General features: G+C 39.1%; 1 non-coding gene across 1 annotated transcript; it reads right to left on the bottom strand.

Moving 5' to 3' along the window:
* Positions 1-386: 386 nt before the first annotated feature.
* On the bottom strand, positions 387-459 carry trnar-ccu (transfer RNA arginine (anticodon CCU)). The gene has a single exon. It is a non-coding gene; the product is annotated as a tRNA-Arg (tRNA).
* Positions 460-13,907: the final 13,448 nt, after the last annotated feature.

Genomic DNA, 13,907 nt, shown 5'->3' with positions numbered 1-13,907 from the left:
AACTCTATCCACCCCACTTAGTTCCATATTCCTTAATACCCTTCCTGATATAAATCTCTCAATCTAATTTTACATAATATCAGTTGACATTTCAAAGTAGTAACTGTGTTTGGGGTCTTGGGTAAACTGAAGACGAGTTAAAGGGACAGTATTTACCTGAAAAGTGAAGGTGACATTGTTCCCTGAGTGTTGCAATGGTGCACAGCTTGGGAGAAACATTGCATTGGATTGTGTCAGTCAAAAGCCAGTGGCAGTGTGAGAAGGGGGCAGAACAGGAACAGCCCAGATTGGTTGAGAAATTAAACAGAAAGTTCACTGACTGTCACAGAATGTGACATTGTCTAGAAAAGGAGATTTGACATTTGTTTGTGGACCAAATTTTACTCCACCCCAGATGGGACTTGAACCAACAATCCCTGGCTTAGGAAGCCAGTGCCTTATCCATTAGGCCACTGGGGCTGAACAAGGTGGGGCTTTGGTGATTGTAACTTTGACCTTTTGTCTCAATGTAATCGCTGCCAAATTTGTTTCCTTTTTGTGGGCTGGCCCTTTTTCATTCACAACCAGATTGGATCAATTCCAAACATTCCAGTAATTAGCTGACAGGATGAGATTTGCTTTTTGTGTGTCAGTAATGTTATGACACACCAGTTGATAAAAGGCTGAGTTATTTAAAACCCCAGAGGGAAATTTGAAACAACTGTCATAATTTTTAATTTCAATTTGTATGTTTTGAGTTGCAGCTCTAAATTCAGGAATAAGACCACCAGTTCGAGAGGTTTTTATATCAAACTAAATGAAACATTTATTAATTCACAACAAATTAAACACACATACATGGCTAAAAATTACTACCATCATAAGTTTTTAACAAATTCACAAATTAATCTCCATTAAGGCAACAATAATCAAAAGACTTAAACAGACACCAGGCAAAGCATTTTTCACTTTACGAATTCAAAATGATGTTCCTTTCAATTTGTTCCTTCGCAGACACATTTGTCGGCTTACAGGCTTAGATCTTCCATGCCTCTGACCTGCACACACATACTCCTTTCTGTTATACCCAGCCTTCCCCTTTGAATGTAAATTTTCATTGTATCACCAGGCCCTTTGAACCTCTTTCATAGTACCAATTTTATTAGTAATATAAACATTGCTTGGTGTCTCCTAGCTAGGTGCAAGATTTCACTCCCAATCTTGAATGATCTATTCAACAAAATGCAAATGTACCTCTACCTTACTGTTTACATTTCAAAACTATTATACATCAAAACACCCAGACTAGCTGGCTTTAATCCAATTAACACACACAGACTAAACCTCTATTTAAAAAAATTCCAGTAACATTTTATACAATATCTCTTCATGGCATCCTCCTTCCCATCAAAAAATGAACCATCATAATTCTAAAGGACAGCTTCATTTTTTAATAACCCATCTCACTATCTACTATACTTATTACCCTATTACATTACCAGATACGTGCATTAACATAATATATATATATATATATATATACACACACACACAAGTCCTTGGTATCAACAGAAATCACTCCAGTTCAGTGTCCAGGTTTTTTAAAAAAAATGTCCAATTCTCCTTTAAGCTTCAAACTCTTAACAACGCATCTGCGAACAGAGTTTCTCTTCCAGCAACATGTATAATCCATAGATTAAATGGTTGTAATAATAGAGTCCACCTAAAAAGCCTTGCACCTTTGTCTCAATTTGTCCAAAAACCTTAAAGGATTGTGGTCTGTATAAACAATTGTTTCTGATGAATTGTTTGCAACATAAATTTCAAAATGCTGCAATGCTAACACCAAATCCAAGGTCTCTTTTTCGATCTTTGAATACCTTCTCTATTGTACATTTAGCTTCCGTGAAAAATACCCTATCGGTTTTTCAATTCGAGTGTCATCTGCTTGTAACAGTACAGCCCCAATACCTATATCACTTGCTTCACCGGCCAACTTAAATTGCTTGGCATAATTGGGTACTACCAAAACTGGTGTCGTAGTTAATACAGTTTTCAAACTATCGAATGACTTCTGACACTCCAGTGTCTATTGAAACTTCTTGTTCCTTTTTAATAGTTCAGTCAGTGGAGCAACCAGACTGCTAAAATTTAAAATTTCTGATAAAACCCACTCATGCCCAGAAATCTCAAATCTTCTCGTTTTGATGTAGGCACTGGGAAATCCACGATAGCCTTGACATTCGCATCTCTCGGCGCCACCTTACCATGTCCAATGGTATAGCCTAGATATGTAACTTGTGCTTTTGCACATTCACTTTTAGCCAAGTTCATCACCAAATTAGCTTCTTGTAGTCGAGTAAATAATTCTTCCAGATGCTGTAAATATTCCTCCCACATCTGACTGAAAACTATTAGATCATCAATACAAACAGCACAATTGCTTAGACCTCCAATTACTTTATTTGTCAGTCTTTGAAATGTTGCAGGTGCATTCTTGATACCAAATGGCATGACTTTAAACTGATACAGTCCACTTGGTGTTACAAAAGCTGATATCTCCTTTGCTGTCTCTCCGACAATGGTACCTGCCATTATCCTTTTAGCAAGTTAATCTTTGTGATAAATTTCGATTGTCCCACTTTCTCAATGCAATCTTTCAACCTTCGTATAAGATATGAATCCACTTTTGTCACCACATTCACCTTTCGATAGTCCACACACAGTCTTTGTGTTCCATCCGGTTACAGTACCAGTATAATAGGCGAACTCCAGTTACTGCAACTCGTTCAATAATATCATTTTGAAGCATGAAATCAATTTCTTTTTGTATTTGTGATAACTTTGTCAGATTTAATCTATAAGCCTTCTTGAAGATGAAACCTGTACCGAGACATCATGTATAGCTAAATGTGTCTTTCCAAATTTATTCCCACAAATTGGTTTGTGTGACTACAACAGCTTTTCTAAATCACTTTGATACTTGTTTGGAAGGTAACTCAATATTTCATTTGAATTTTCAAGCACCCCCTCATTATCCAATTTGATTAGAGGAAAATCAATTTTAGAGTCCTGCACATTTTTCACATTCTTTCTCATCATCCACCATCACTATTGCCTCTTTTTGTTCCTCTTCCCTGTCAAAGTACTTTTAAAGCATATTTACATGATACACCCTCTGCTTCTTTCTTCTATCTGGAGTATTTATTGAATCATTCGCTTCACTCAATTTCTTTTCAATCCTGTAAGGCCCACTAAATCTTGCATTTAATGAATCACCCAGTACTGGTAACAAAACTAATACTTTCTCTCCAGAAATAAAACTGCGAGTTTTAGCTTTCTTATCTGCCTTCACTTTCATCACTTGCTGTGATATCTTTAAATGCTCCCTAGCCAACTCACATGTTCTGTTCAATCTTTTCTTGAAATTTGATACGTAATCCAGGAGAATAGTTTCTCAAATTTGACCCACCAATTTCTCATGAAATAATTTCAGTGGTCCCCTTACCTCATGACCATAAACTAGTTCAAAAAGGCTAAAACCAGTCGATGCATTAGGAGCATGTCTGATAGCAAATAACAAAAATGGAATTCCAGTATCCCAATCCTGTGGATAATCCTGACAGTACACCCTCATCATAATTTTAAAAGTTTGATGCCATCTTTCCAAAGCTCTTTGTGACTCCAGATGATAAGCTGTTGACTTAAACTGTTTTATCCCCAAACTGTTCATTACTTTCTTAAATGAACAGTTAACACTGCATGCAATTTGACCCTGATCTGACTGTTTTTCCTTAGGTAAACCATACCTTGTAAAAACTTTAATTAACTCTTCCACAATCCTCTTAGCTGTAATAAAGGCATCACTTCAGGAAACCAGGTAGACACATCCATTATTGGCAGTAAATACTTATTTCCACTTTTAGTCTTGGGGAGGAGTCCTACACAATCTATCATGACCTGAGTTAAAATGTTCTTCAATGCTGGTATTGGGATTAGAGGTGCTGGCTTAATCACTGCTTGTGGTTTTCCTGTTACTTGACATGTATTGTTACTCACAATAAGAGATTATGGTGGAACAATTAATCCAGGCGGTGTTTTGGTTCAAGCTGGTTTATTTTCAAGACAACTCCTCAGTGCTACTGATTTCCAAGTAGCTTCCATACAAAGTGTTCCAGCTGTTTTTTTTTATTCTATTTATATGGGACAATTAATGTCCATCATCTGTTTAACTAGCAATTATCTTTAACAAGATGATTAACAGTGTGATCATTTATACATTGACAGATTCCCCTCTTTTCTTTTTAAATTAAAACTTTGAAAAAAATTTAAAGAACATTTTAAAAAAAAACAGAAGGAAATGATGTCATGTATTTCCACATACTTATTTCCTTTACCAAATATATATATATATATACATATAAACAATTATAAAACAAAAACAGTTTTTTTCATTGCATCATTATAACACAAGACACCCCTCTTCCAACACATTTAATAATTTCTTAGAACAGGTACTTCTTTTCGTAAAACAGTCTGATAATTTGTCAACCCATTTTATCATAGAGATCTCTCTTCTCTCTAACATTTCTTTTATGCTGGCTAGGTCTATTCTTGGCCTTTTTTCAGTGACACTTTGTGGAATGAACATTGTCCCAAAGAGACCAATTATCAACATAATATTCTATGGGCAAACTTTTCCTATATTGCCCCTTATATAATATTTCTGAAGTATATTGGATAAGTAAACCCATATATCAAATGCTTCTACCAAGGCCAGCGTTTCAGCAGCTAAGGTGCTTTTCACTACCCTTTTTATTTTCTTGACCTCCCAAGCCAGTGGGCAACATTTATCATTCTTTCCCAACAAGAATATGATAAACCCTGCTGTGTTAGAGTACCCATCTGGAAGATTGGCACATGAAGCATTACTAAAAATGACTAACCTCGTATCTTCTGGATCATCCAAGGCTGTAAACCTGGGCACACATCTCTCAGGATTTAATTTTTTAAGTGTTTTATTTGCTCTCAGAACTTGCTCAACTGTTGCATGTTTCATCATGGGACTCAGCTCCAACACATCATAACTAGCATCAGGCCTAGTCTGAGTGCACAACCAGTTCAACTGCCCAATCAAACTTTGGTAGCAGGATCCTCTTTTTGTGAGGATCTAACCTGAGTTATTGGGATATAATTAACATTTTCTAGATAAGATTTTTGATTCAATGTCACTTCTAACTTGCTCTGCTTAATGTGTAAACCTATGTATTTAAAGACACCTGAAACCTGACTTCCAAACTGGAACTCCTTCTTGATCTTCTCGATTACCCATTGTTCAAATTCTACAGAACCTCCCCACAGGAAATCATCAACATGCATGATAAAGATTCCAACTAGTTTCTCCTTATGGTACCAGTAGAACATCGCAGGGTCTGCCTTTAACTGAATGCAACCTGTTTTCAACAGGACAAACCTCACAGAAAAATACCACACTCCTGCTGCATCATTCAATCCATAAACACACTTGTTCAATTTCCATAGCTTTCCTTCTATATCCCTGGCTTCTTTGGGTGGTTTCAAGAATACTTCCCTTTGAAACTTCTCTCCGCAGCCTTTATATCAATCGATATACACTCCCAGGAATAGGATGCCAAAAAAAAGCTAAAAAAATCTTCAACCTCACTTTCCCCACAGTAGGTGAGTCCACTCTGACATCCTGATCTCCTAGTCTCTCTTCAAAGCCTCGGGCTACTAATCTCGCTTTGGCCTTGTGCCGTCTGGGAGTACCTTTTCTGTACCGATCCATCTGTGAGACAAAGCTAGCTGTCCTCTGTCAAGTATTTCAGAATATACCCCAAATTCATTCCAACTTTCTAACTTGTTCCATTTGGCTTCCTTTATCAGCTTATTTTTCAATTTATTAGCAGCTACTAGAATCTCTTGGTAATAAGGAATTCTACTTCTATTGAGATTGCTAGCTTGCTCTCCAGTCCTCCTTGTTAAGCTACGGCCTCTACTTACATTCCTCTCCCTTTCTGGACTGCTACGATATGATCATCCTTCCATGTGACCAGAACTCCATTCGCAAGTCCATGATTTTTTTCTAGGGTCACGACCAATTTCTGGTCCACTGTCAGAACTCATACTGTGCTTTCTGAGTTTCCACATCTTTACCTCGGTTTGCCAGTCAATAGGTCTTGTCTCCTGTCCTTCATCCTGCACATTTAGCCAATGTTTGTATTTACCAGTGGCCTTTCCTACTCTCCCTATGATAGCGGCATCCCTCCACACACTGGTCCCTTCTGGCATGTAAGTTACCTTTGTTCCTACTTTGGGTAGTTGCCCTTTTGGATGAATAGTGTTGTCCTGTACCTCAGTATTACTTTATTTATAGTCAGTCAACCCTGTATCTGCCGTCGTCTGCTCCTCATAACTACCCAGTGTGTGTGTGTGTGTGTGTGTGTGTATGTGAAGTACATGGTGCTTCCTCATGTTCTATATCCTGTTCAGAACCTGTAAAGGTATAGTCAGTACCAATTAACTCTGAAGAATGTACCCTAACAGTTTGATTGCCGTGTTACACAATTACTACTTTCCCATCACTCCCTATTACCTTGCCAGGTCCTTTCCACTCTTTCTGGCCTTCCCTTTTATAATATACCTTGTCTCCTTGTCTAAACTGCATTCCCGATGGTCTTATGCGGTGCTGTAGGGCCTGCCGAATTTTCTCCGAAACCTCAGCTTTAATGAAAGCTTTTCTGCCCACATGCAAAGCGTTCAGATGAGCAGAAAAGGTGGATCTAATACTAGTCCCTTCTAGAGCAGGGGGAGCATCTGACAACACCGAAGGGAACTTTAGATTTCTTTCATACACCAATTAGTATGGACTTGCCCCCCAACCATTTGCGTGCACCGCCTATGCTGTTTGCAATTTACAATCTGGTTGATCAATCAATATTTTATGTAACATGTCGTCTATTACCGCATGGTTTCTTTCGCAAAGACCGTTACTAAATGGGCTCTCAGCTGCAGTGTGCATAACTATGATGTTTAAATTTTTGCACATATCTCGAAATTCATTATTGGCGAATTCCCCACCATTATCTGTGAGGAACATCGTTGGTGTTTCTAATTCTGTTCCTACCCATTTCTCCATGACCTTATCGACAATGGTCCTTTTGTCTTTACTATGTACCTCAATGGATAGACTAAATCTGGTTGCCATATCTATGAAGTGAAGTAAAAAAAATTCCCCTATCCTTGTTCCAAACTCTCAAGTCCATTGCCACTGCATCGTTAAACTCCCTGGCTAGTGGCAAGCTCACAACAGGTCGCAGTGGTGTCTTGCGATATTTAAGGCAAATTTCATACTGAGCAGTGATTTGTTCAATAAGATCATCACATCCTTTATCGACCACTCCCACATCTCGTGGTAGAGTTTTCAGTTTCTGTGGTGCCGGATGTGCAAACTGTCTATGTAATTTCCAAATGATCTTCTTTTTGTCCACAAAATTCTTATTCTCAGCAGTTAACAAAACTTCATAAACTTGATGAGAAATCTCTGGCTTCCTTAGTGCAAGCAGTAATGGCCTGACCAAGTAAAATGTAGATCCATGTTTTTTCTAAACATGGCTGCTCATTCAATCTTCATATCGAGCATCATCTGAGCCTTCTTCATTGCAGATTGACTCAACAATAGCGGTATCTCACTCGAAACCACATCAGTACTGATAAACAGATTGACCCCTACTATTTTACAAGGGAGGACCACCCGTTTGGAGGATGTTAATGTATTGTCATCTCTGAACCTGAAGCATGTGGAGCTTTCATATTCCTTGACCTTCCGCAGGTCTGTCTCATCGAGAGACTTCAGATAGCAGTCAAGCCAGTCCATGCTGCACACCGTAGAAGTGCAACCACTATCCAGAACTGCATAGTTGAAGGAATGTACATCAAGATACTCATCACCGGATTCAAACTCTCAGTGATCAATATAATTCCATTGTGACAGTCACCATCATCATTTTCAGTTTCAGATCAATCTGTCTCGTGGGTCACTTCAAAAACACGATTCCTTCGCTGTGGGCAGTTCATCGTGAAATGATACAGGGAATCACACCGAAAACACCGATTAACCATTCCCCAAGCATTTTTTGGGTTTAAACACCTACAGTCACCATCCCAGACACACTTTTTGTCCTGACTCTTAAATTGGCTAGGGTTATGACCATTTTCAGACCTCTTGTCATTAGCCCCATCTTTGTATTGGAATCTTCGACTAGTATTTGGTCGACCTCAAAATTTAGCCACCATTGAATCCTCTATCCTTTGTTTCATAGCATATTTGTTCGCATTTGCTAAGAAAGTGGCAGGGAACGACTGTTTCCCCAGAAACCTTTTCAGAGCAGCAGCCATTTGATCTAGGAGAGATTCTTTCCCTCGGAACTGAACTCCTGTTAGTACTAAAAGACTATCAACATGGGAAATGCGAGCACAGTCCAGTAATTTAAATGCCAATACAGATTCCGGAATTTCAAGTTCAAATCTCTGTAGTCTCCTGTGACATATATCAAAATTCATGATATATTCTTCCATGGGCTGATCATCTGATTTCCTAAACCTATCAAAGATTGTCCAAGCTTCATATGCTTCCAATAACTCATCCTTTTTGTAAAACTTATCCAAAAATTGTATCAGACAGTTTAATCCCTCTTCATGATCCAAATCATCCACTTTCCATTCTAAAAATACCTTACTCCTTATCTTACTTTTGGTTAGTAATGATAACGCCAAAGCCATACCTTGCTTCTTCTGGGGTATGGAAGTAACCCGGGTCCACATTTCGACTTTAGCCTTCCATTGCTGATAAGGTTCAGGGTCAGAAAAAAGTTGGTGGATAGTCAAAGCTTGCGATTTTGGACCGTCCTTTCACCACTCCGTAACTTAAATTGTCAGCAACAGTAAACTTCTTTTCCCTCAGAGGATTAAGACAGAAATGTTCATGTACAGCAATCAATCAGCAAAGCTTAAAGTTCATCCTCTGCTACCATGTTAATTGCAATAAGAGGTTGTGGTGGAAGGATTAATCCAGGCTGGTCTTTTGGTCCAAGCTGGTTCATTTTCAAGACAACTCCTCAATGTTACTGACTTCCAAGTAACCGCCACACAAAGTGTTCCAGCTGTTTCTTTTTATTCTATTTAGATGGGATAATCAATCCCCATCACCTGTTTAACTAGCAATTGTCTTTAACAAGGTGATTGCTATGCAGTGTGATTATTTATACATTGACATGTATGACAAGTTCTACGTAATTTGACTACATCCCTATGCAACCCTGCCAAAAAAATACCTCTATCTTTTCCTGTGTTTTCCTAATTCCTAAATTTCCCCCCATTGGAATTTCATGAGCAATCCTCAGAATCTCATTTCTATACCCTAATGGGATAACAATCTGAGGCACCTACCTCCAGCTTTCATTTGCTGAGAAATGATTCAATCTCCATTTTCTCATTAAAATATCTCCCTGAAGATAATAACATACTGGAATACATTTTGCTTCTGTTCCTGAATAAGCTTTCTGATACAACTGATTTAATTGCAAACCATTTTTCCATAACTCCACTAACTTCCTCGAATTAAACACTTCAGCTGAATTGTCTTGTATTCTTTCCTCTTGAACAATGCTATCAAACATAGTGCCATCTAATTGGATTTTGACACCTTCTTCTTGCCTTTGAACTGTCTGCCCTTATTGTTTTTCTTGTTCTTCACAAGAGCCTTTGATCTCATTACAACACAATCAGAAAACAATCCAGGATGTTCTTTCCGCAATACCTCTGTTGAAAACACTTCTACAGGCTGTTCAGTTACCATAGGCATCACCCACATTTGCAATCCAGCTATATCATTACCCAGAAGAAATTGAACCTCTGCAATGAGCAATTTTTCCAGCACTCCAACAATAACTTCACCTGTCCTCCATTTGCTCTTTAAATTTATCTTCCACAATGGAATAGATTTAGCATCTCCACGAACCCCACTTATTACTACCTGCTCTTGAACTACTCTCTTTGAGTAACAAGTATTGCTATCCCACAACATTAAGGATTGACTAGCCCCTGTGTCTCTTAAAATTTTAACATCTTTACCTACTCCACCCTATACACATGGAAAGACTTTCCCTTCACATACAAAATCTTTAAACATTTCTGCAACCTGCTCCTCTTGAATTCTCTTGAGTAAACTGTGAACACAATCCCACTTCATCACCTATCACTGATTCTCCCTGTTTCACCCAAACACAAACCATTGGTTTTTCCTGAACCTCAGAACCCACAGTACTTTTACTTCCAGAGCTTTTCTGTACTCCAATAATTCCAACAGGTTTTCCCTGCAGTTTCTAACACACTGACTTCATGTGCTCCACTTTATTACAATGAAAACACCTCAATTTTCAAATGTTAGTCCTTCTCTTTCCCGACTACCTACCTTCCTTTCACCTTCCCACTTTTTATTCTTTTCCAATTTGAAAGGGTGATGAGAAAAAGATTTAGCTCTATGAACTAACTCATAATCACCTGCTCATAATCATTCCTGCTGCTTGTGTTACAGAATCAACCCTCTGTTCCTCCACATGAGTTCTCATTACCGAAGGGATTGAATCTTTAAATTCTTCCAAAAGAATTACTTCCCAAAGAGCTGCATATGTTGTCTCTATTTTTAAAGCCCATATCCACCAGTCAAAATTACTTTGTTTTACTCTTTCAAACTCGATATATAAGTTTGCCCAAGCTGTTTTCTCATACTCCTAAATTTCTGTTGGTATGCTTCAGAAACCCACTCATATGAACTCAAGATAGCCTTTTTCACCACTAAATACACCGATACCACTGCAGATAGCGAAGCATATACCTCATGCGCTCTACCCACTAACTTAGACTGTAAGAATAATGTCCAGTTTTCCTGTGGCCATTTCATCTGTTTAGCCAGCTTCTCAGTTGAAATAAAGAATGGTTCAATATATTTTTCCTCAAACTTTGGAAGAGCTTCTACAAATTTAAACATCTCCCCACTTGGTTCTACTCTGGAAATAAGTCCTTCCTCACCTACTGGCATCTCTTTTTTAACTGCCATCATTTTCAGTTGGAATTCTCTCTCTCTCTCGTTTTCTCTTTCTTCCTTCTCTATCTTCACAATTTCTAATTCCCTTTTAAAAGCCATTTCTCTGCCCTTTGCTTCTAATTCAAGTTTTTTCAGTTCCTTTGCTTGTTCAAATTCAAGTGTCTTCATTTGTAACAGAAGCCTCACTACCTCCAGCTGTGTCTCACTAGTGTTAGGTTTCACTTCCTACTGTAGATGCTGTGCTATACTTTTAATGATATCTGATTTCCGAGCCCCTGCAAGTAACCCCAATTTTAACTTATCTGCCAATACTATTAACTTACTCTTGGTTATTTGTTGCAACCCAATCAGAGTTATATCTTCCAGACCCAGACAAGTCTTAGCAAATGCCAAAGTCATCTTGCAGTCTCACCACTTCTAAAAAACCTCACCGACTCCTGAATTCAAAGTGCTTCTGGTACTCGTAACCTTAAGAATCATAAATTCCAAACCAATCAAGTAATTATAAATATTATCTCACCAAGAGTCCCCAATTGTTATGACACAGCAGTTGTAAAAGGCTGAGTTATTTAAAATCCCAGCGGGAAATTTTAAACAATTGTCATAACCTATATTTTCAATTGGTATGTTTTGAGTTGCAGCTTTAAATTCAGGAATAAGACCACCAGTTCTCGAGAGGTTTTTCTGTAAAACTAAATGAAATATTTATTACTTTACAACAAATTAAATACACGCTTATGGCTAAAAATTACGACTATCATAACTTTTTAACAAATTCGCAAATTAATCTCCATTAAGGCAACAATAACCAATAGACTTAAACAGACACCAGGCAAAGCATTTTTCACTTTACAAATTCAAAATAATGTTCCTTTCAGTTTGTTCCTTCACAGACACAGTTGTTGGTTTACAGGCTTAGTTCTTCCATACCTCTGACCTGCACACACATACTCCTTTCTGTTATACCCAGCCTTCCCCTTTGAATAAATTCTCATTGTTTCACCAGGCCCTTTGAAACCCTATCATGGTACCAATTTTATAAGTAATATAAACATTTCCTGGTGTCTCCTAGCTAGGTGCAAGATTTCACTCCCACTCTTGAATGCTCTATTCAACAAAATGCAAATGTACTTCTATTTTACTGTTTACATCTCAAAACTACCAAACATCAAAGCACCCTGGCTTTAATCCAATTAACACACATGGGCTGAACCTCTATTTAAAAAAAAATTCCAATAACATTATATACATTAATATCTCTTCATGGAAGTAATTAATGCTGGCAAAGTGTAGATTGTATGTGAGAAGGTATTGTCTTTCCAGAAGTTTCCTTGCTTGTCCTGGCTCGAAATTTCAATGATGTCCCCAACCCAGATTCCTGGCCACCTCCTTGACCTTGCTGTCTCACCCGGTCTCACTACACTCATCGTATCAATCACAGAGAAGGCCATCTCTGATCACTTCCATGTGTTACTCAGCACCCACATCCCCCTCACACATTCCAGCTCTTCCTCCTTCTGTATCCGTCCCTGGAAAAAACTATTCCCCAATTCACTAACAACTGCACTCTCCAAATCCCAACTGTCTCGGCCTTTGGGCCTCCATTCACCACAACATTTCTGCAGCTCCTAATTTACTCAACCCCACCCTCACCTCCACCTGAGATGCCCGAGGCCCCGATAAAACCATTTCCCTCTGTCATGCTGACCCTCCCCGCAGGTACAGATTTCATATCCACTCCCTTAAGTCCAAGAGACGCAGACTTGAAAGGTTATGGTGGACAACTGGTTAACCATCCAATGTCAGTGGACATCTAGGGACAGTTTAGATGGAGCTTGACTCTGTATCTAACCCATGCTGTACCTTCTCTGTGAGTGGGACAGAGTCAACGTGGAGAAGTTATTCCATCCCCATTTTAAATGTGGAGAAGTTATTCCTTCAAGTTCATATCCCAGTGTTTTTTAAATGTGATGAGGGTTTCTGCCTCTGTCACCCTTTCAGACAGTGAGTTCCAGACCCTTTCCACACACTGGGTGAAAAAATTACTCCTCAACTCCCCTCTAATCCTTCCATGAATTACTCTAACTCTCGGCACTCTGTTCAGGGAAATAAGGTTGAAACAATCCCATCAGCTGCCTCTCTCACTTCCCTCCCTTCCACTAGCCCGCCTGGACAAACTTCCATTAATGCTTCTCCCTGCCCAAGCCCTGAACTCACAATCTTTCTCTAGTTTCTCTCCTATCTCCCCATATGCCCTCCCTGAGCTCATTTTGTCCATGAGTCCCACGTCCTGTTCCCTTGACCTATTCTCACTAAACTGCTAATCACCCACTTCCCCTCCTGGTCCCCATGTAAGCCGATATTGTTCACGGTTCTCCCTTTTCAGATGTTGTCCCTCTCTCAATTTAATCTGCTGTTATCACCCCCCTCCTCAAAAAAAACTTGATCCCTCCATCCTTCTAAACTACCATCCCTTTCCTCTCCCAAGGTTGTGTTGTTGCTTCCTAAATCCTGGGAAGGGACATGGGGTCAGGCAAGGGTTGAGGGGAAGAGTGAGCAGTCAGTGAAGGCAGGGTGGTCTGAGGCGATGGGCGAGAGGCCAAAAGAGAGGTCTAGGGAGGAGTGAAGAATGCCTTTCCAAGTCAGTCCCACAGTCACAGAGTCAATCTCCGACTCAAGAGTTACTCCCCAAAGATAGCTTGCAGCCTGAGTAAAGTCATTGCCCGAGCACTGAATCAGTATCCTCTCTCCCTCTCTTCCCTGTTGCTGTCTCCTATGCTCCACCTCCTGTGCCCCCATTCCTCCT

The sequence above is a fragment of the Cetorhinus maximus genome, unplaced genomic scaffold, assembly GCF_964194155.1.
Source record: "Cetorhinus maximus unplaced genomic scaffold, sCetMax3.hap1.1 HAP1_SCAFFOLD_801, whole genome shotgun sequence".
NCBI lineage: Eukaryota > Metazoa > Chordata > Chondrichthyes > Lamniformes > Cetorhinidae > Cetorhinus > Cetorhinus maximus.
This window is presented reverse-complemented; position numbering and strand designations above follow the sequence as displayed.